Source organism: Petaurus breviceps, unplaced genomic scaffold, assembly GCF_028583685.1.
Source record: "Petaurus breviceps papuanus isolate PSGF00001 unplaced genomic scaffold, PetGlider_PUasm1.0 184, whole genome shotgun sequence".
Classification (NCBI taxonomy): domain Eukaryota; kingdom Metazoa; phylum Chordata; class Mammalia; order Diprotodontia; family Petauridae; genus Petaurus; species Petaurus breviceps.
This window is the reverse complement of record NW_027185793.1, coordinates 1,824,779-1,846,820: the sequence shown is the minus strand read 5'-3', so window position 1 is coordinate 1,846,820 and position 22,042 is coordinate 1,824,779. Positions and strand designations below refer to the sequence as shown.

General features: G+C 37.4%; 1 protein-coding gene across 7 annotated transcripts in view; it reads right to left on the bottom strand.

Moving 5' to 3' along the window:
• Positions 1-22,042, bottom strand: part of FOCAD (focadhesin) — a 504,358-nt gene that overhangs the window by 370,020 nt on the left and 112,296 nt on the right. For 2 of the 7 annotated variants that reach the window (XM_069088077.1, XM_069088083.1), the window contains exon 1: positions 5,770-5,877. The gene's annotated coding sequence lies outside the window, so the exon portion shown is untranslated. Of the gene's footprint in view, positions 1-4,521; positions 4,626-5,667; positions 5,878-22,042 lie in introns of those variants that run through there. The other 5 variants (XM_069088081.1, XM_069088082.1, XM_069088078.1 and 2 more) reach the window with 5 other exon arrangements.

Genomic DNA, 22,042 nt, shown 5'->3' with positions numbered 1-22,042 from the left:
CAAATGGCAAAAGAGGCTCAAAAAGGCAATGAGGAGAAGAATGCCTTAAAAAGCCAAATATGCCAGATGGAAAAAGAATCTCAAAAGCTCACTAAAATTCCTTCAGAATTAGACTGGAGCAAATGGAAGCTAGTGACTTTATGAGAAATCAAGATACTATTAAACAGATCCAAACAAATGAAAAAATAGAAGGTAATGTGAAATATCTCACTGGGAAAACCACTGACCTGGAAAATAGATCCAGGGAATTAAAAATTATTGGACTACCTGAAAGCTATGATCAAAGAAAGAACCTAGAAATCATCCTTCAAGAAATTCTCAAGGAAAATTGCCCTGATGTTTTAGAACCAGAGGGCAAAATAGAGGTTGAAAGAATCTACCAATCACCTCCTGAAAAAGATCCCAAAAAGAAAACTCCTAGGGATATTATACCCAGGTTCCAGAATTCCCAGATCAAGGAGAAAATATTACAAGCAGCCAGGAAGAAACAATTTGAATACTTTGGAAACAAAATCAGGATAACACAGGATCTGGCAGTTTCTACAGTGAGGGATCGAAAGGTTTAGAATACGATATTCCGGAGGGCAAAGGAGCTGGGATTAAAACCAAGAATCACCTACCCAAAACTCAGCAAAACTGAGTATCATGTTTCAGGGGAAAAATATGGTCATTCAGTGGAATAGAGGACTTTCAAGCATTCTTGATGAAAAAACAGAATTGAATAGAAAATTTGACATTCAGATACAAGAAGCAAGAGAAGCATAAGAAGGTAAACAGGGAAAAGAAATCACAAGAAACTTATCAAAGTTGAACTATTTACATTCCTACATGGAAAAAAGATAATTGTAACTGATGAAACTTTTCACAGTATGAGAATAACTGAAGGGAATAAAAATGTGTGTGTATACATATACATGTATACATATATGTATACACACACATATATGTCTATGTAGGAGGGTTTATGGGCATATGTGAATGTGTGTATATATGTTTATAGGTAGACATAGAGGGCACAGGACCAGTTTAATGGGAAGGGATGATACTTAAAAGGTGAAATTAAGAGGTAAGAGAGGAATATAATGAGAAGAGATAGGGAGAGACAGATTGGTGTAAACTATCTCACATAGAAGAGGTAATGGAAAATGGTTACAAAGGAGGGCAAGAACAGGACGTCAAAAGGGAATGAGTCAACCTTACTCTCACTGAATTTGGCTTAGGGAGGCAATGACATACAGACTAAATAGGATATCTCACACTCCAGGAGAGTAGGGGGAAGGGGATGAGAGGGGGGATGATGGAAGGGAGGGCAGGCTGGGGGGAGAGGGAAGTTGGAAGCACCCACTTTTGAAAAAGGACAGGATCAAAGAAGAGAACAGAACAAGTGGGAGGTGGGATACGAGGGAGGAAAATATAGTCACTCTTTTACAATATATCTACTATGGAAATGTTTTGCACAGCTACACATGTACAACCTATATTGAATTGCTTATCTTCTCATTAAGGGCGGGTGACAAGGGAGGAAGGCAATGAATCTGGAATTCAAAGTTTTAAAATAAAATGTTTAAAATATATATATACATATATATTATTATCAATATTATTTTACATGTAAATGGGAAATAATATATACAGGCACTGGGGAATAGAGATCCACTGTGCCATACTGGAAAGTCAAAGGGAGTATGGGAGAAGATATGGGAGAGAGCAGATTGGAGGAGGGGGTATCCTGTGTGACTGCAATTTTGGGGTGATGGGTAGGGGAAAAACGGGGAGAAAATTTGTAACTCAAAATCTGGTGGAAATGAATGATGTAAATCAAAAGTTAATAAAGTATTTGATAAAAAAAAGAAAAGGAAGTATTGATGTGATGAAAGAGCTCTGTACAGCAGCAAAGATCATCACCTTATTTTATTTCTTTGTTAGTTAAGCCAAATTTCTTTATGATAAAGTAAAGATTTCTTAGAACTAGGAGATATCAGCAATCCTATTACGTATTATTTGGATGAAAAAATAACATTTTTAATTTTCTCACAGCTTTTTCACCCTAAAAAATATTATTCCTGATGAGATTTCATTTATCTTTCTCAAACCTGAACCATCCTAAGTTGATCTTTTTAATGAGTTGCTCAAATTAACAACAGATCAAACTCAACCATCCTAGGAGTCAAATTTTCTCAACCCGAGTCCAAATAAATACATGTCATGATCTAGTATTCCTTACATCATAAGAAATGAAAAACTTACCAACTTTTTAGACATACTCTAGCCAAGTGTGAGAGAGAAGGGGGCTAATGACATTCATCCAGCCTGGATATATGGCCTTATCTACCAACCTCTAGACATTCTGGAGGAAGTAAATCCATTCAGCTTTGAAGCCCTGAAATTCAGCCCTACACCTGAGCTGCCTAGATTGGTGAATAAGCACTAAGGCACCTAGCCCACTACAGCTAACCAGTTCCTAGACTTTGTTTCACATAGATCACAACTTGCCATCTATCATATTTCACCACATAATCATCTTACCCTGTTCCTCCTCCTCCTTCCCCCCCAAAAAAAATTGGGGGGAGAGGTTTCTAAACTTCCCTTGCATAATCATCGCATGGTATAATTCTGTTCAGCACACCACTTAAAAGGCAAACAGAGCAGCAACAGTGATATATAGATAACATATTTATCTGTCATGCACTAGGAACCTAGAATTCTCAGAGCCCACTGTCAGTACATTGCTGAAAGCCAACTTGCATGGCCTGTACAGAGTGCTGCAGTAGTAACAGTATTGTCACTCAACTCAATGAAAAGCCATGGGCACACGGGGAGCAGGCAGGTGAAGCTGCCACGAGTAAGTCATGTGATATCATAAGAATGCATCTTCCCATGTTATCTAAACCATTAAGTTCATCTGCCAGCGATACATTAATGTGAAGTATTTCTTTCTGATTATTGGGTAAATATAAAAACTATCCTTCGGGCTTCAAGTTGAAAGCGATTGTGTTCCCTGAACTGCATGGAAACAGAGCTGCAGAAAGATAGTTTTCAGTGAGTGAAAAGTTGGTGCAAGACTAGCAGAAACTAAAAGACAAGTAAAACCAAAACAATTTGTTTTTAATTTTAGGCTTCACATAATGGTCACACCCCACTTTTTACATAAAATCTGAAATAATTATTCAGTGAGATATGGTGAAATACTGCATTCTGCAACCTCACAGCAATTTTCTAACACTTGCTCTGTGAACAGTTGTAACCAAATCAACTATATCTATTCTGAAAAGGTAACAGAAGTTGACTGCTCTATGCTTCCAGTCCCCATTCCTGTGACTCCAAAGACTAAAACTCCCTTCACTAAAAACCATGCTCTTCTCTAGACACTATAATATAAGCTTGTTGAGGGCAAGAATGGTCTCACTTTTGTATTTGTGTCCCCAATACTTATCACAGTGCCTCATACATAGTAGGGGGTTAATAAATGCATTTTCATTCATTCACTCATTTGCAAATATGTTAAGTTTTAATAAAAATTATTTTCAGAAATATTTATATTAAAATTTGGAGGAAAAAAAAAATTGTGACTGTATAACTGCAGAAAATCCACAAGTTGACTGGACCCAATTCCTATAAATAAGAGAAGCATCTCATTTGTAGGGATTAATAACCAACTGGTAAATATCCCTCAAAGTAATGGTTTTAACTATTATCAACAGGGCTGGAAGTCCATTTAAAGTATAGTAAAAACAGCACTAATAGGCTCAAATTAGGTTGCCCCTAATTAAGAAAATAGCAGTTAAATAAATGCTTAAATAAATCACCAGTGGGTGATAACTGAAGTGTTGTGTGTGTGAATACACACACATACACATATATGTACACATATACAGCTATATACATGTGTACATGTAAATATGTGTGTATATGTATAAATATTTGCATATATGGGTGTATTTAAATATATTCATATCATATGTGTATTGTGTGTATATATGTATACAAACATACATATATACATATACACACACCATATATATATATATATATATATATATATCACTGAGCACAAAAGTCAAATTGCCTAATACAGTCACTAGCAAATGAGAGGGCAGTAGTTGTGAATTGAGAAAAACACTCTACCTGAATACTAACTTCAAAGTGTATTATTGTTGTTTGCACAAAAGTTGCTTAGAACACATTTAAATAGCAATCTCCTAAAAAAATATTATAGTAGTGAACTCAATCCTTGTGTCCAATAGAAATTTAAACAGTGGCATATCAGAATATTAGAAAGGCATTTTTTGTCCATTAGAATTTTTGCGGACACTCCATAATTTAAGAAAGCATCCATCTAACTTGCCAACAAACACAGAATTACAAAGTAAATGGGGCTTTCGACAGGATATAATGCAGCCCTATCATTGGGATCCTGAACTTGTTGACAGAAAGACATCAGTTCAAAGCTGACTTTAGACACCTAAAAGTTGTGTGATGCTGAGCAAGTCACTTAACCTCTACCTGCTTCAGTTTCCTCACCTGTAAAATGTGGATAATAATAGTACCTAATTCCCAGTGTCGTTGTTGAGGATGATATAACGTAGTATTTGTAAAATATTTAGCACACGATAGGCATAATGTGCCTGTAATATAAAAAGAGAGTGGGATAAGTAACCATTAAGTGCCTACTATGGGCCAGGCACCGTGCCATGCTTAATAAATGCTTGTTTAAAATAAACACAACCGAGGCCCAGAGAACTGAAAGATCTTGTCCGAGGTGGAACTGGCGGTTAGTTTAACAAAGCTAAAATACTCATCTCAGCAACCAATGCGGTGGTTTTTTTTTTTTTATCTCCCTCCAAATCACCTGAGTCATCTAAATCTCTCTCTTCCCACTGCTACCTTCTAGATGTTTTTGTCCTAACCGAGATTTCTAAATTGAAAGCCCATGTTAAATTAAACTCCCAGCGCCATAAACTGGTTAGTTTCAACAGCTTTAAGTCCATGCCTTCATTAAAACCTATCCCAAGTCGTCACTGACTACTACTAACTGATAAAGAGGTCAGAAGTGAGAGTGTCAACATGCCATCTCTCAGATGTCTCCCCAATTAAAACAAATAGTATGTATTTAAAAATGCAATTCTCCCCACACCACACCCTTAAAAAAAATCAAGCTAGTTTCCCCAGCTCCTCTGAGAAACTGCCGCAAAGGCAAAATACAGCCAACTAACAAGGCTGCTTTGCAAAGGCTGGGCCTTGCACCCATAAGTCTTTGCAATGCAAGGAACACGATTTTGGAAAACAGTGAGCTCCAAGACAAATGCAGCTGAATTGAAATATACAGGAAAGATTCCCCACCCTTGGAACGTAAGGAACCTATTCTAATTCCTCTTATGGACAAAAAAAAAGTTACTCATAAGTGGACAGCAATCCAGTGAAACCAAAAGGAAAATCAATAAAGTTTGCTGAGTTTGCAAGCCCTTTGCGGGCAGGGAGCACCCACTGCAGAATCAGCTTCTATCCCAACCCAGCTTTAAATGCAAACGCCGAAAACCGCTCCCGGCGCCAAAACGCTGCAACCAGCTGCCAAGATGCAAGGGTAGGGTCCATTTCGTGATCCGCACACTCCACGAATGCCTCGCGCCGCCGCCCGCCCTTCATGCACCCTTACCCTCCCACTCTCACCCGGGGAGCTCTGGAGGCCGGCTGGCGTCGCGGGTCCGCTCTCCAGGGAGACGAGAAGGAGGAGGAGGACGACAGAGATCAGCCCCAGGCCGCTCCACTTACCTCCGTCCGGCCCCACGTTCTCGCCACAGTGCCGGCCCTGGCAGCTACGTGGCCCGCCCCCGCCGACTCTCAGCCTTGTGGGCGGGGAAACCGAGAAGGGACCAATAGGGCGCGACCATTGGTCCATTCCGCCACACCCCCTCCTCCAGCTTCCTTCTCCCTCCCCCGCCCCTGGTGCTAGTGCTCTCGCGGGCTGGGGGAGAAACAGACTCGGCGGGAGGGTTTGGATGCTTCCCAGGGGCTCTTCCCGGCAGATGATCCGGGGTGCACCCGCCCGAAGTGGAGGGAGCGGGGTGGGGGGAGGCGTAGGGCAGGGGAAGTCTCCAAAACTCAGGTGGTTTAACGGAGAACCTGAACCCCAAAATGAAAGTATAGGTGAAAACTTTACTCTCCGCCCTTTCAGTTAAAGGGACATCCCATAAGTCTGGACCTTTTTGATGACTGTGAGTTGGTGCTGGTTTTGTAAGAAACTCAAAGTAGTTAAGGGTGTTTGGTTTGGTTTGCATTTTTAGTTTATATTAAATAACAGCTTAATAGAACCAGGGCATTTTCTGTTTGTAATGGCCAGACAGCCTACATTCTTTACAATTCATGGTGGAAGTAGAAGTAGACTAACTCTAAGCACAAGATCTAGGTATAGTTAGCTTTTTTTTTAAAACATACGTTAACTTTAACACAATCACATTAATACTGTCCTAATTTTCTATGTCCTCTCCTGAACTTTCTTTTGCTCTATTTTAAGGGCTTCAGAGATGCTTTTAATTCTTTTTTTTTTAATATGAATAAACTGCTTCCTATGACCTCCATGACTTAAGCCTCCTCCCCTGCCCCCCACACACAAAAAAGTCCTTTCTTATAACGTAGTCAAGCAAAACATCCATGCAATACTTGTGTCTGAAAACGTATGTTTCATTCTCTAGTCCATTTCCTCTCTGCTGAGAAGTAGGAGGTATCCTCAGACTATAGGAGTAATGATTGGTTGTCACATTGATTTCATTTGCAATATTGTAGGCTCTGTAGAAATTGTTCTGATTCTGCTCACTTCTCTCTGTATCAGTTCACGTAAGTCTTCCTGGCTTCTCTAAATCCATCCTATTCACCATTTATTGTGGCAAAATGATACTCTATTACATTCATAATGGGGCTTGATCATTGACTCATTTCTCCATAAGGCTCCCTCAGCTTCCTTCCTCCACAATTTGCTCCCTTTCCCACAATTTGTTCATCTATTTCACAATTGAGGGACTCACACTTGGTTTCCAGTTATTTGCTACAAGAAAAACGTGTTCATATAAATATTTTTTAAAACTATGGGGCCTTTCCCAATGTGACTTTTTTTTTATCTTTACTAAATTTTTATATTCCTAGTAATGGTATTGCTGAGTCAAAGTATACAATTTAGTAGTCATTGGGGTATAGTTCCAAATTGCTTTCCAGAATGGTTGGACCATTTCACAGCCACACTAGAAGTGCTTTAGTATCCCTATCTTTTTACAGTGTCTCCAATAACTGTAATTTCCCCCCTTTTTTGTCACCTTGACCAATCTGATAGTATGAGGTAGAAACAAAAATTATACCTCTTCTTAGTGATTTGTAACATTTTATATTGTTGTTAGTTTGCTTTCATTCTCTTTTGATCACCTAACTACTTGTTCTTATACAGTGTCTCAAACATCAAAGTGTCCTAATGCTTTTGGGACACCCTATATATTTGTATCATATATTTCTATATTTGCTTTATGCATGTATGTGTATACTATATATCTGTAGCATGTATTTGTATATTATGCATTATATCTTAACTATAAGAACTCTCTGAAGCATTTAATACTGTTGATTACTTTCTGCCCTGAAATACTCTTTCCTTGCTAGGTTTTATGACATTGCTCTCTTGGTTCTCCTCCTATCATTCTCACCACTTTTCTGTCTCCTTTGCTGGTTCTTCATCTATGTCACACCCATTAACTATGGGTGTCCCCTAAAACTCTGTCCTAGGCCCTTTTTCCTTTTCCCTTCCCCCTTTATACTTTGTCACTACGGGATGTCATTAATTCCCATTGGTTCAGTTATCACTATACAGAATCTAAAGATAGATGATAGATAGATAGATAGATAGATAGATAGATAGATAGATAGATAGATAGATATTTAGATAGATAGAAACACACATTTGTGTATATATGTATGTAGATATAGATATCTCTAATCTCTTGAATTATTATCATACCTCCCAACTGCCTTTTAGACATATCCAAATGGATGCCACAAAGGCACCTCAAAATCAACATGTCCAAAACAGAACTCATTATTTTTCCCCAACAACTTTTGTTTCTTCTGCACTTTTCTATTACTGTGAAGGACGTCACCATCTTTCCAGTCATTCAAGCTTACAATTGTGTTGTCATCTTTAGTGCTCACTCTCACCCCAAATAATCCATTGCCAAATCTTGTAGTTTCTATTTATATCATCCCTTTTTCTCCACTTAGACAACCACCACCTTAGTTCAGTCTTTTATCTATTGCAACAGCCTTCTAACTGGTCCCTCTGTCTCAAAGCTCTCCTCACTCTAATCCATCCTCCATTCTGCTGGCAAACATTTTCCTAATGCATAGTTATGATCATATAGCCCGCTTATTCAATAAACATCAGTGGCTTCTTACTACCTCAAGTACCAAATATAAAGTCCTCTGTTAGCATTTAAAGTGCACAATCTAGCCCCTGACACATTTTCAGTCTTCTTATACTTTACTCCACTCCCCACATTCCTCTTGTATAATAGATATTCCTTTTCCTGTGAATTCCCCTGTTCCTGAAATGTTCCCTTTCCACACCTCCAACTCTTATTTTCCCTGGCTTTCTGCAACACTTGTCTTAAATCCCTTCTTCTGCAGAAAGCCTTTCTCATCCCTCCCTTCTCCCCTATTTTCTTCTCTTCTGAGATAGCCTGCCATCTGGTCTATACTAGTCTTGTATGTGTCTTGTTATCTAAATGTTGTGTGCCCGGGTTACATTGTGGTCCTTGAAAGCATGGACTATTTTTGTCTTTATTTGTATTAGCACCTAATGTGGTAGATGGCATGTAATAAGCCCTTAATAAATGCTTGTTGACTTTTCATTTTCTACCAAGATTTTTTAATCAATTCATTGTTAACCTTTTTAAGTATATTGATTTTTGTTTATGCAAAAATGTTTTCATTTTGTATAATCAAACATGTTCATTTTATTTCTTGTGATCATCTCTATCTCTTGTTTAGTCAAATTGTTCCTTATTCTTAGTGATAAAAAGTATCCACTTCTAATTTGTTTTTGATATGACATTTTATATGTAGGTTGTCTATTGGGAGTTTATTGTGGTATATGATGTGAGTTGGTGGTGTAAGCCTAATTTCTGCTAGACTGCTTTCCAGCTTTACCAGCACTTTTGGAAAATATGGGTACTTACCCTAGCAGTTGGCATCCTGGGGTTTGTGAACACTATTCTACCTTATTCAGTTGCATCTTAATCTTGTGCACCTAATCTCTTACACTGATCAATTTTTCCTTTTTTTAAATCTATACCAAATAGTTTCAATATTTACTACTTTGTAATGTAGTTTGAAATCTAGTACAGTAAAAACAAAAACTTTTCTTGTCATGTTTTTCCATTATTAACTTGAGATTTTTTATCTTTTGTTGCTCCAGATGACTTATCTTTTTAAATCTATAACATACTTTTGTAGTTTGATTGGTATGGCACTGAATAAGTTTATTGATTTGGTTGCATTGTCATTTTTATTATATGATCACAGTTCAACGATGCACAACTTATCTTCCTCTAATTATTTAACTCTTTATTTCTGTAAAGAATGTTTCATAATTGTATTTCTATAGTTCCTGTGTATGTCCCAGTATGTGGACAACCAGATATTTTAAACAAATATTTCCTTTTCCATCTCTTCCTTCTTTTTTTCCTCTAGATTTCATTGTCAATATGCAGAAAGAGTGAAGATTTGGGGTTTCTTTTCTATCCTGCTATTTTACTGAAGTTATTGTTTCTGTTATTTCTGTTGAATCTCTATGGATCTCTAAGTGAGTCCATTTATTTTTTTTAATTGAACCAACTGTTTAGAAGTTAAAAAGAATAGAGCTCTGATTAGGAAAGTAGTCAGGCTTTGAGAGGCCAATTCCAAGGGATGGAGAGTCATTCAATCTCTCTTTCCTATTCACCTTACACCTAGTAGCAAATGCTCTCTAAATGTATAGTGTGGGGTATGTATTACTACTTTGTCACTAAAAAGTGAAAGTAGATTTCTTTCTTTTTTATTCTTCTCTACAAAGGAAGTCTTCCTGGGGAGTGGAAAGGGAGACATGTATTGAGAAATGAAAGTGATGTGAAAATATAAAATATTAAGTGAAAGCATAGTCTAAGGTTACAAGATATATCCAACTATGGTTTATTGAAGGATATAGCATAGTGACCCAGATCCCAATATGATGAATATGAATCCCAACATAATGAATAAAACTGGAATATAACTTCTATTACTCTTCCTCCCATGTCTTCAATGAAACTTCATGTCTCTATACCAACAGTGTTTCCATATCTGTGGAAAACAGATAGCAGTGAATCTTTGGCAGCAGTACCAATTGTATCTGGCTTATTCTTGCTTATGTAAAAGGCATTTCTAAGCTTCCTGGATGTTGACCAGTAGCAATAGATCAATGAGGCTGCAGAAAGAGTTTAACTTAATGCAAACCAGGATGGCGTGTAAAGGAAACAAATTGGCACAGGTCTCCAACCTCTGTGAACTCATCTCTTTGAAGTCTAGCTGTAGTGGCTGAGTAATAAAATCGACCATATTGAAAATCAAGAATTTTTCAGATGCCTAACTTATAACAGAATTAGACTTTTGAGCAAATGTCCAAATAATTTGTCTCCTACTACCATTTTATTTTATTACTTTTAAAAATCAAACAAATGTAAGAGATCATTTAAAGTTAAAATATAACAGCACTTGGTAAACTAACAGAGTATGATCAAAAAGAAACTAGGTGGAGCTTAATAAAAATAGTTCTCAAGTTCTTCAATCCAGTTTGATTTAAAAAAACCAAAAATTGTTCATATAACTTCCTGTTACTATTTCAGAAAAAGTCTAACCTCAGTGTCTTTGAGATTCCCCATGCTTATCAAATTGCGAGGATAGAATCTGGACTTGGTAGAAGGAGCTATAGATTTCAAGCACAGATAGAGTGTTAAACAGTGAAATTTGAGTGTCAAATATAATCTTCAAATTGCAGTGATCCTTATATGAATACTTACACTGTATTCAGAACCAATCTCCTAGGTTCTGGAAGAGATACAAAAGTTAGACAAATCATAGTCATCTCATAGGGGATTGAGGCAAAAACAGATAATTGTAATAGATAGTTACATGATAAGGGCAGTAAAAATCACCAGATTATGTGAAGTCTGAGGGAGAAAGACATTGTTGATAGGGAAATAAGGGAAAGCTTCGTGTCAAAGATAGTATTTGTGAGGGATTTTAAAGAGACTTAAGGAACAATGTGAGCAAAAACAGACAGAAGGGAAATTGAAGGATAGAAGCAAAAAAAAAAAAAACTCCAAACCCTAAACTATTTGTCTACAGCCTCCTAAATTCTTAATGTAGGGCCTGTGAATTTGTTGTCATATATATATATATATATATATATATATATATATATATATATATACATATGTATGTATGTATGTATGTATAACTGTCTTTCAGTATAATTGGTTTTCTTTTTATTTTATTTTGTGCGTTTTAAAACATCCTGAGAAGGGGTCCATAGACTTCACAAAACAAAACCAAAAAACATTAAGAATCCCTAGGCTAGAGGAAAGAATGTGTAAAGGGAAGGAATATTATAAGCATTTATTAAATACTTATTAGTTGCCAGGCACTATGGTAAGTAAGTATTATCTAAGTTCATCCTCACATCAACCCTGGAAGATAGATGCTATTATTATCTTCATTTTACAGTTGAGGAAACTGAGGTATACAGAGTGACTTGTCCAGTGTCACATAGCTAATAAGTGTTGGAAGTCAAATTTGAACTCAGGTGATTATAAACCCAGCACTGAATACATTAGGCCACCTAGAAAAATATGGTGGTACCAGATTATGAAAAGCATTGAAAACTAAGTGGGGGAGTATGAAATTTATTTGGTAGGCAATAGGGAGCTACTGAAGATTTTCCAACAGAAAAATGAAAAGCCTATGTCTCTTATAAGAAAGACTGAAGGACGGCTAGGTGGCGCAGTGAGTAAAGCGCAGGCCCGAAGTCAGGAGGACCTGATTTCAGTTCAGGCCTCAGACACTTAACACCCACACAAAAAAAACTAACGGTGTAACCTTAGGCAAGTTACTTAACCCCAATTGCCCTCCAAAAAGGCAAAAAAAAAAAAAAAAAGGATTGAAGAATTAATTGAAGGAGAGTATTTTGAGGGAGAAAGTAAGATCTGTATGGAAGATAATGCAATAGTCCCAACCAGTGGTAATAAAGGGGGAGAGGGGAGGCAATAGGGACTCTAAAGAGAGTATTTTCAAAATGTGAAGGTAGAATTGACAGAACGTGGTAATTGATTGAATAGTAGTGGTGAGAAAGGTAAAAGTATCAGAGATACCACCAAGGTTTAAGCAGACAGCTTAAATGAAAATGCCACAGAAAAAAATTTTACAGTCAAGAGAAGAGCATGTTTAGGAAGGCAACAGTAAGTTTGGTTCTGGACATACTGAGATTAAGGTGTCAGTGATCTCTCCAGGTGCAGATACTAATTGCCCCTGAAACCCATGTTCTAGTTGTGGCCTCTCTCTACCACATCCTGTAGAGGGTTTGGGTTTCGGGATTGTATAAAGAAAGAGAGTTTAAAAGATACATCTAAGAAACTTTTCTGTGCTTATGCACTCAATTCAATTCAACAAACACTTACTGAATTTATTAAACATCTCATATATAGCAGAAACTATCCCAGATTCTGGAGATTTGAAGATAAAAATTAAACAATCCATTCTCTTAAAGGGTTTACTTTTTTATTGAGGGGAGTCAAGGGGAGAGAAACAAGTCATATTCACAGATAAGTAGATATAAAAACATAAAATAATAAGTTGCTATAAATACATACAAAGATAAGTAGGTAGAAGTACCTACAAAAAGTAAATACAAAGTAATTTTGTTGAGAGAAGTGGGGAAATACTGAAAACTGGGAAAATGAGGATAGATCTCTTATAGGAGAAAGTACTTTAGTTGAGCCTTAAAGAGAGCTAGGGTTTCCAGGAGGTGAGAAAGAAGAGCAATCCAGATATGAGACAGTCTGTGCAAAGGCATGAAGCAGCATATAAAAGGTTATGTGTGAGATGTAGCATGTAAGACACCTTCAAGACAACATGCGTACATGAGGGAGAGTAATGAGTAATCAGCCTGGAAACATAGATTGGAGCCTAATTGTGAAGGGTTTTAAATGTGACTCAGGGTTATTCAATTTAAAATGATCGTATGATTAGTCATAGAAAAGCCTAGCTCCCCTATGTAAACCTCAACAAATATCTGAAAACATCAGCAGAAATACTATTGATGAAAAAAAAAATAGGAGTAAAATACTCCATCCAGGCCAGAACTGCGCAAAAAGAAAGAAAATGGGGAGGTGGCTAGGGAGCCAAAGAAGCTAGTGTCAGCTTATATAATCTCAGAAGTTTTGAAGTCAGAAAGACAGTGCTAAATAAATCGACAAGAATTCTGGTTACTGAGTTAGAAGCCAGAGGAAGTGAAGAAAGGAAGGGAGCTAGCAAAGTCTACGAACAGATCTGAGACCAGACACTATGCTAAAGAACGTAATAAGCAAGCACCAGGCACACAAGCTTAGATGCTTAGTCTGTCAGAGCAAAATTAAGAGAAAGAAACAGCCTTTATAGATCACTGCACAAGGAAATAGGGGTCCTTTTCTAAGCCCTGGGAGCCACGATGAAAGATAGGGCCAACTCATCACCTGGATGCCAGAAGGGGAGCAGATTGAGGAGGCCTGAGAGGAGTATTGGTGCCCATAAGGGTCATGGCAGGAGACGGAACTGACTCCCAATTCAGGACTATGCAAATGAAGGAAAAAGAAACCAGCTAACACACCTGAACCCACAGGGGACTGCCATGAAAGAGAGATAGTAGTCAGCAATTGAACTGGAGAGTAAGTACCGCTACCAGCCACCCTACCCAGATTAGAAATGCCAGAAGCATCCAGGCTATATGAGGGATAGGATCAAGCCAGGCCTGCCCAACCCATCTAAGAGTGCCAGATGGAGACTAGACTGAACAGAAACCCCAACCCAAGAATTGAAGTTCCAAATATGAGTAAACAGAAGGCCCTCAAAACAATGAACAAATAATAAAAGGTAGGAGAAGTGCAAGAGGTTGTAATGTTAATGGAATAGGAAGATCTTCCCTGTCCATTAATAGGCCTATGTGACCACATGTCAATCACAGATGTCTTGCTGCTTTCATAGCTATGATACATCCTGAGTCACATAGAGCCTATTCTGGCAGGAACTTGCCTAAGGAGGAGTTTGCTTAGAGGGAGGCTTACTTATAGGAAGGCTTTAACACCTTTTGGTACTAGGCTAACTAGGCACTGAGTCAAGGGGGTTGTGGTTGCCTTCTGGTTCTGAGCCTATTAGTTGAAAACTATATATACTGGGAGGCTGGCTCCCTCATGAGAAGGACCTTTTGATTCCCTGGACAGGACGCTGAGTAGCCAAGAGTCTCCCTGCACCGAACTACTGGTGCTCTCCCGCCACGATGGTGTATATAGGTAGTTGTATTACTTTGTTCAGACAGTTAGAGTCCTATCTTCCTTGGATACTCATTTCTTTCTATTTAATTGTCTGTTAATTAAGATTGTTGACCCCTTTAAAGCTGTCTTTCCTTTAGAAAAGCAGATCAAAGAGTCTATGCTAGCAGGCCATCCTGTGTGTGTTAGTATCATTACTAATACAGAGGTAGACCCAGAAGGAGAGAATAACTTCACAGTTACTACTACTAGGGTCTCAAAGAAAAATGCTTAGCCACAAGGACTACAAGAGTCCCTGAAATAAATGAAATTATAGTTCAACAGGAAAAAATTGGAAGATGAATAAACAGCTTAGTATAAAAAGTGGAAAACATTATACCAACTAGTAGACTCCCCCCAAAACTGATTGGAGAAAACAAAACTCAATGGTCCCTATAAGACAACACAAAATTGATTAAAGTTAAAAAACTAAAAAAAATTAGAAAAACCTGTAAGGGATCTACTATTAAAAACAACTAATATGGAAAAAGAGGCCAAGGAGAGAATATTTAAGAAGCACTGAACAATATGAAAACCAGGAACATAATCTATCTTGCCCTACAAGAAAATAAGGAAAAAGGTGAAAAGTGTTGGGGGCGGGGGTGATAGAAAGGAGGGCAGACTTGGGGAACAGGTAATCAGAATGCATGTCATCTCAGGATGAGGAGAGGGGAATTTGGAACTCAAAAATCTTATGTAAATGAATGTTGAAAACTAAAAATAAAATAATTAATAAAGAAGTGGAAAGGAAAGAAAACCAGGAACAAACCAAAAACCTGGACATAATATTTTAATAGATTATAAAGGAAGCTATTCGGAGCTATTAGAGCCAAAGGGCAAAGAAAAATTAGAAAACCTTCACTAGTCTGATCAACAAAATGACCAACCATGTTTCCAGAGAACAAATAATGAGAAGTGCTACCTACCACATGACTGAGAGAAGGGAAAGACTAAATATATGGAATTTTTTAGTATGGCCAGTATGAGAATTTATCTTGCCTGAATATGAATATTTGACATAAGAGTTTTGCTTTTCTTTTTTCTTTTGGTAGGGAGAACTAAAAGGAGAGGGAAAAATGTTTAACTGAAAAAATAAAATTTAATTAGAACAAAAACAAAAAAAGAAATCATCTACCATGTAGCTTCTGAAAGAAACCCCAACCTGAAGACACCTAAGAATGTTATAGCCAAAATCCAGAGCTTCCAGATTAAAAAAAATATATATATATATATATATTGTTAACAAATCATGAAGAAAGAGATCAAATAAAAAAGGAACCACAGGTCAGATCATATAAAACTTGGCAGCAACTACCATAAAGATGAAAAATCTTGGAAAAATCTTGGGCAAAAGATAATCCAAATAGATAACAAACCTAGATATGCGAGGTCATGTCAATGACAGTGAACCAGACTAACTCTAGTGACATTAACCAAGCAAAAATTTTACTTGCTAACAAAATGGAATAATCAGATTGCTCTGACCTCTCTTCCAAATAGACAATGAATAGATATACACTATAGTTTTCTGGGTGAGTGATAACCCATCAGCAAGAAAAATATCTCTAATAAAAATTAAAACATTCTGTGGGTTTTTGGGTAATATCAGGGAATAGAGAAGAGGAACAGTTCCTGGTACATTTTGTTTCATATATCATTTCTGACTGACATTGCTAACAAGACTGTTTTCACCCTACTGTTCAAAATAGAGTCACTGTTGCTCTCTTTTCTTCTTGTCATAAACAAATACAAGGAAAAGAAAAGGAAATATATTTCATAATTATCATTAGTGGAAGAGCCGATGACCAAACAAGGGATGACAGGAAATAAAATGAGTAATAAATATTTTAATAACACATAAAAGTGAGTAGAAAGATGTTTAAAAGGGAACATGGACAAGCAGGACAGTGTTGGTATTACCATACTAAATTTATACACACACATTTAAATAATTTGTATTTAATAGATTCAAGATTTTATGTGCAATCATTCTCTGTCCTTCTTTGTGCATGGACACAGTAATATTTATTGATTCCCTTTAAATTTTGTAATAAAAGAAAGAAAAAAATATGACATTCATTGGAGAAGTAACATCATACAACTCAACTCAACTTGTTACAGCTCATACAAACTTCCTGTTATATCATCACATCTAGTCTTTAATTGTTTCACAATTATGGATTATGTTATGGATTTCTGTTCTATCATAAGAATCAGTATCTGTTTTCCAGCTATCTTATCTTTCTCTGGTTACCTTTACAGGACTCTTCATTCAGTCAAGAATGATTTGTGATTTCCTTCTGTGTCTCTGAGATAACATATTAGAAACTATATGCATATTCTTAAAGTTAATATAGGGACTTTCTACATTGTCTTTGCAACAATTGAAGACATAAGTCTAGTACTTACACACACACACATACACATATGTGAGAGAGAATAGCAGAGAAGATTAAGGACAAAATTGTTGGTTTGATACTTACATTAAAGTGTCAGGAAGATGATGAAGATCTAAGGAAGGAGATTGAGGAATGATTAGAAAGATAGGAGAACCAGAAGACTGTGGTGACATTGAAACTAAAGACAGATAGTATATCCAGTTAGAGAGATTGGTTACCAGTGTCAAAAGCTTTAGAGAGGTCAAGAAGCATCAGCACTGAAAAAAAAGACATTTGATTTGGTGACTAAGAAGTCAATTGTGACATTTTAAGAGAAGGTTCTATAGAGAAAAGAGGCAAGAATCAGAGTCCAAGAAGTAGAAAAGACAGGAATAAAGAAATAGAGACAACTGGTGATGACTACTTTTTTTTTTTTGCCTTTTTGGCGGGCAATTGGGGTTAAGTAACTTGCCCAAGGTTATACAGCTAGTTTGTGGGGCAGGGGGTGGGGTGGGGGGGGTGTTAAGTGTCTGAGGCCAGAACCAAACTCGGGTCCTTCTGACTCCGGGGCCTGCGTTTTACGAACTGCACCACCTACCTGCCCCGAAGACTACTTTTTTAAAAGAAAATTTCCTCAATTCCTTCATCTGTAAAATGGTGACAATAATAACCCCTATCTCCCAGGGTAGTTAGTTGTGAGGATAAAATGAGATATTAAAAGTTTTTTGCAAACCTTAACATGCTATAAAAATGCTAGCTATTATTGCTATCATTATTATTTAAATTTTCAGCCACGCTTGGTGGCACATGCCTGTAATCTCTGCTGCAGGAGACACTAAGATTGGTAGATTCCTTGCATTCAGTTCTAAGCTGCAATAATGCTAAAGTAAAGAAATATCCACACTGACATCAATTTGAAGTGCCCGAGGAGCAAGGTACCACTTGGCTGACCAAAACAAGGACTAAGAAGGCAAGGTTGGAAAAACAGAACAGATTAACACCCCCAAACTCATTGAGATTTTGCCTGTTATGCATGGTCATTGCACCTCCAGCCTGGGTGAGATAGAAAGGCTCTTTCCCAAAACAAAAAAAGAAAAAATAACCTCTCCACAAAACAGAACAAAACCTTTTCATAACAAAATTACCAACATGAAAATTTCAGTATGCAAAAAGAAAAATGGATGCAAAAAGGTGAACTTCTATTATATATTCGTTTTTTTAAGTCTATATTAAAGCTAAAATGGTAGTAACAAAATTGTTATGTCCCCTTCTGAATTCTATTCTCTTCTATGTATTTTTAAAGTTTTCTTGATGCTTTTTTCTTATATTTTTCACTACTCACTAATTACTGCTTCTCTCTAAATAGAATCTATCTTATATAACAAATAAGCATAACCAAGCGAAATAAATCAACACATTGGACATGGATGAAAATACTTGTCTCACACTGCATCTTCTATAACCATGGTCAAAAAGTGAGTGCCGGGAGCTGTAATGCCAAGCAAAGGAAATTTCCCAAGGTTCAAAATACCAGCATAGGTGCTGCATTTTATTCATTGAAAAATCAAGAACAGAGAAAATCAAAATATAACATCATTCAAAATACAGCATTTACCAAGTGTAATTCAATCAAGTACTACTCCACTCCTGGACATTGTAATTCATTTAGTCAATCCCAAAGACCCTCTTCTCAAATGGAGATTAATTTCCAATCATAAGTAAAGTACATTCATTTGTTCAATCACAGAGCACAAAAAAGTCAAAAGTTCCACCCCCTTGGAACACAATTGAATCTACCCCAGAGTTACAACAAGCTTAAGCACAGCATTTAATACCCAAAGAGAGGTCTTTTCTTCATCTTGACATGAGGCAAGTTCTCAGCAATCTTTGTTCCTGGGGAGACAAAGCTTAGCAAGGCCACAAGATACATTGCCAGTGGCTTCATTAATTCATTCTCTGTCTGCAGAACAGCCCTAGGACCCCTGAAAACATTAGCAAAACCCCCTTCCAGGATTTCTGTAAACATACAACAAGAAAATCCTCCTTCAGGATTTCTGAACCAACAGCAAGGTTCCAGAACCTCTGAACAACAGCACTGTCCTTCATCAGTAGACAGAATTCACTCTCTGTCTGCAGAACAGTCTCAGGAGCTCTGAACCAATAGCAAGCTTCCAGAACATCTGCAACAACAGGGCTGTCTTTCACCAGTGAACAAGTCTGGCAAAACAACATCAAAACAGACAGACAAAGTACCAGCATAACAGCCATGTCTCCTCAGTCCTTGGCAGCTCTGGGTGGCAGCTCTCCAAAGTCCTGGGAAATTCAAACTGGCCCTCAGCAATCCTCTCCATCTCTCTCTGCCTCCAAGATGCTGCTTCCAAAAAGTTCTTCTGCTTCTCTCTTTTATTGTGTCTCTCTATATTTATGTCACCAGCTCCTCCCAGTTCAGCACTCTCTTTTCACATCAACAAGTCCATCCCACAAGTGGGATTCACAAGCTCTGGGTTTTAACACAATCAATCTAAAAATCAAGCCAATACAGGGGGATCTTTAAATTCCATTGCTATTACAGGAGCAGAGCCAAGATGGTGGAATAGAAGCAGGAAACCTCTGTGAGCTTCCCCCATAATCCCATAATGATTCTAAACAAATTTTAGAGCTACAGAACCCACAAAGAGAGAAACAAATCTCCCACTGAAGGCAGCCCAGCAGGCCTACAGGAAAAGTCCATCACAGCACACTGGGAGTAGAACCCAGCCCTGCAGGAGCCAGTGGTTTTAGCCTCAGGGGAGCCCCGACCAGAAGATATACATACATATATATGTCTATATAGGAAGGTATATGTGCATATGAATACATATGTGAGTGTGTGTATAAATGTGCACAAGTATACATAGACAGAGGGCACAGGATCAATTGAATAGGAAGAGATGATATTTAAAAGGTGAAATTGAGAGGTGAAAGAGGAATATAATGAGAGGAGATGGGGAGAGACAGAATGGAATGGGGTAAATTATTTCATATAGAAGAGGCAAGGGAAAACTGTTACAATAGAAGGGAAGAACAGGAAGGCAAAAGGGAATGGGTCAATCTTACTCTCATTGGATTTGGCTTAAGGAGGGAATAACATACACACTAAATTGGGTATCTCACCCTACAGGAGAGTAGGAAGAAAGGGGATGAGAGGGGGGATGATGGAAGGGAGCACAGGTTGGGAGGAGAGTAGTTAGAAGTACACACTTTTAAAAAGGGACAGGGTCAAAGTAGAGAATAGAACAAGTGGGGGCAGGATAGAATGGAGAGAAATATAGTCAGTCTTTCACAATATATCCACCATGGAAATGTTTTGTGTAGTTACACATGTACAACCTTTTTGAATTGCTTATCTTCCCAATAAGGGTGGGTGATGAGGGAGAAAGGAAAAGAATCTAGAATTCAAAGTTTTAAAATCAAATCTTCAAAAAGTGAGTGCCATGCTTCTTTATCACTCATCTCAAACCATGATTGGTCAACATATTGACAAGAGTTCTGCAGCCTTTCAAAGATGTTTTCCCTTCTGTTAGTGTGATGATTATGTATAGTCTCTTAGTTCTGCACATTTCAATTTGTATCAATTCATAACAAGTCTTCTCAAGTTTCTTTGAACCCATCATGTTTTGAATTGAATTGTTAATTTAACCACTGTGTGTCATGGAGTTTGTAGCCTTGAATTTTTTTTTTCCAGAGGCAATTTATGAATTCTTTAAATAGCTCATTTTCCATGTTTAGAAGTTCTGGGTATTTGTCTTCTGTTATTTCCTGCATTATGGTGTTAAGGTTTTTTGTCCTGTTGTGTTTTTCTGGGAGAGTTATAATTTTTAGGTTGTCTCTACACATCCTGTCTTTACAATGAGTATATTTTGTTTGCATAGTGAGCATACTTTCTTTTAATGTTATTCTTTTTTATTTATTTTCTAAATCATTCTTCACTTCTATGTATTTGAATTCCCTTTTTTGATTCTTTGGTCATCTTGTCATTGCAGATTCTTGTTTTTCTATTTTTCCCACTCTTTTTGTTGTGCAACTGTAATGGGAATGGGAATTTGAAGATCTTCCCTGCCCCTTAATAGACCTAGGGGGAAGTTTAAAGACCTCCCCTGCTTTGAAAATAAACTCTGTTCCCCTAATAGGGTGAATGTAGTCATGTGGAGCCTGTGTAATTATTGCTTATTTAAATCTTTGGTACTATGATGGAATCAGCTTACTGGTTTTGGGATTGGGTTTTCTGGTGTCTAAATAAATGCTTCAATTCTGTCCTCTATATGGAGAGTTTGGTATATTTTGCAGTTGCATGTCTTGTGATATTTATAGTCATGGTCTTGATCGTTATTCTGGGCACTGTAAATATTACACTGGTGCTACAGCAACTCATAAATTCACCTCTCATATTTCTCATTTCTCTTTGAAACAACTCAAGAATAGCATGTTATTGGGGTAGCTAGGTGGTACAGTGAATAGAGAGCCAGTCCTGGAGTCAGGAGAAGCTGAGTTCAAATGTGGCCTCAGACACATAACACTTACTAGTCATGTGACCTTGGGGAAGTTGCTTAATCCCAATTGCCCTGCCTTTTCTCCTCCAAAAAGCTAAAAAAAAAAAAAAAGCTTTATTGTAGTTCCCGGTCCTGTTCAAATTTTACAAGATCTTCTGTGTCATCAAGTATTGGATCATTTCCCTTGGTTTTACAGTATTTACTGATAAATTGCTGAAGTCATTTACTAGATCTGGAGGACACATTTCTTTCTGCTGCTAATAATTCCCTATTGATTTATTTTATGCTCCAGGTCTTTGAATTTTCTTCTTTCTAAGATTTTTGGTAATTTCAGTCTGTCCCTCCCCTCTCCTTATTTTCCCTTATTCCTCACTTTCTGAGTCTCTGACTGAGAACCCTCTGATGATGGTTTCCTTGGAAGTTGAATGTCAAAGCATCTGAGCCTCCTCCCACCCTGGGCATTTCATAGAACATCAGCGCACACACACACACACACACACACACACACACACACACACACACACAC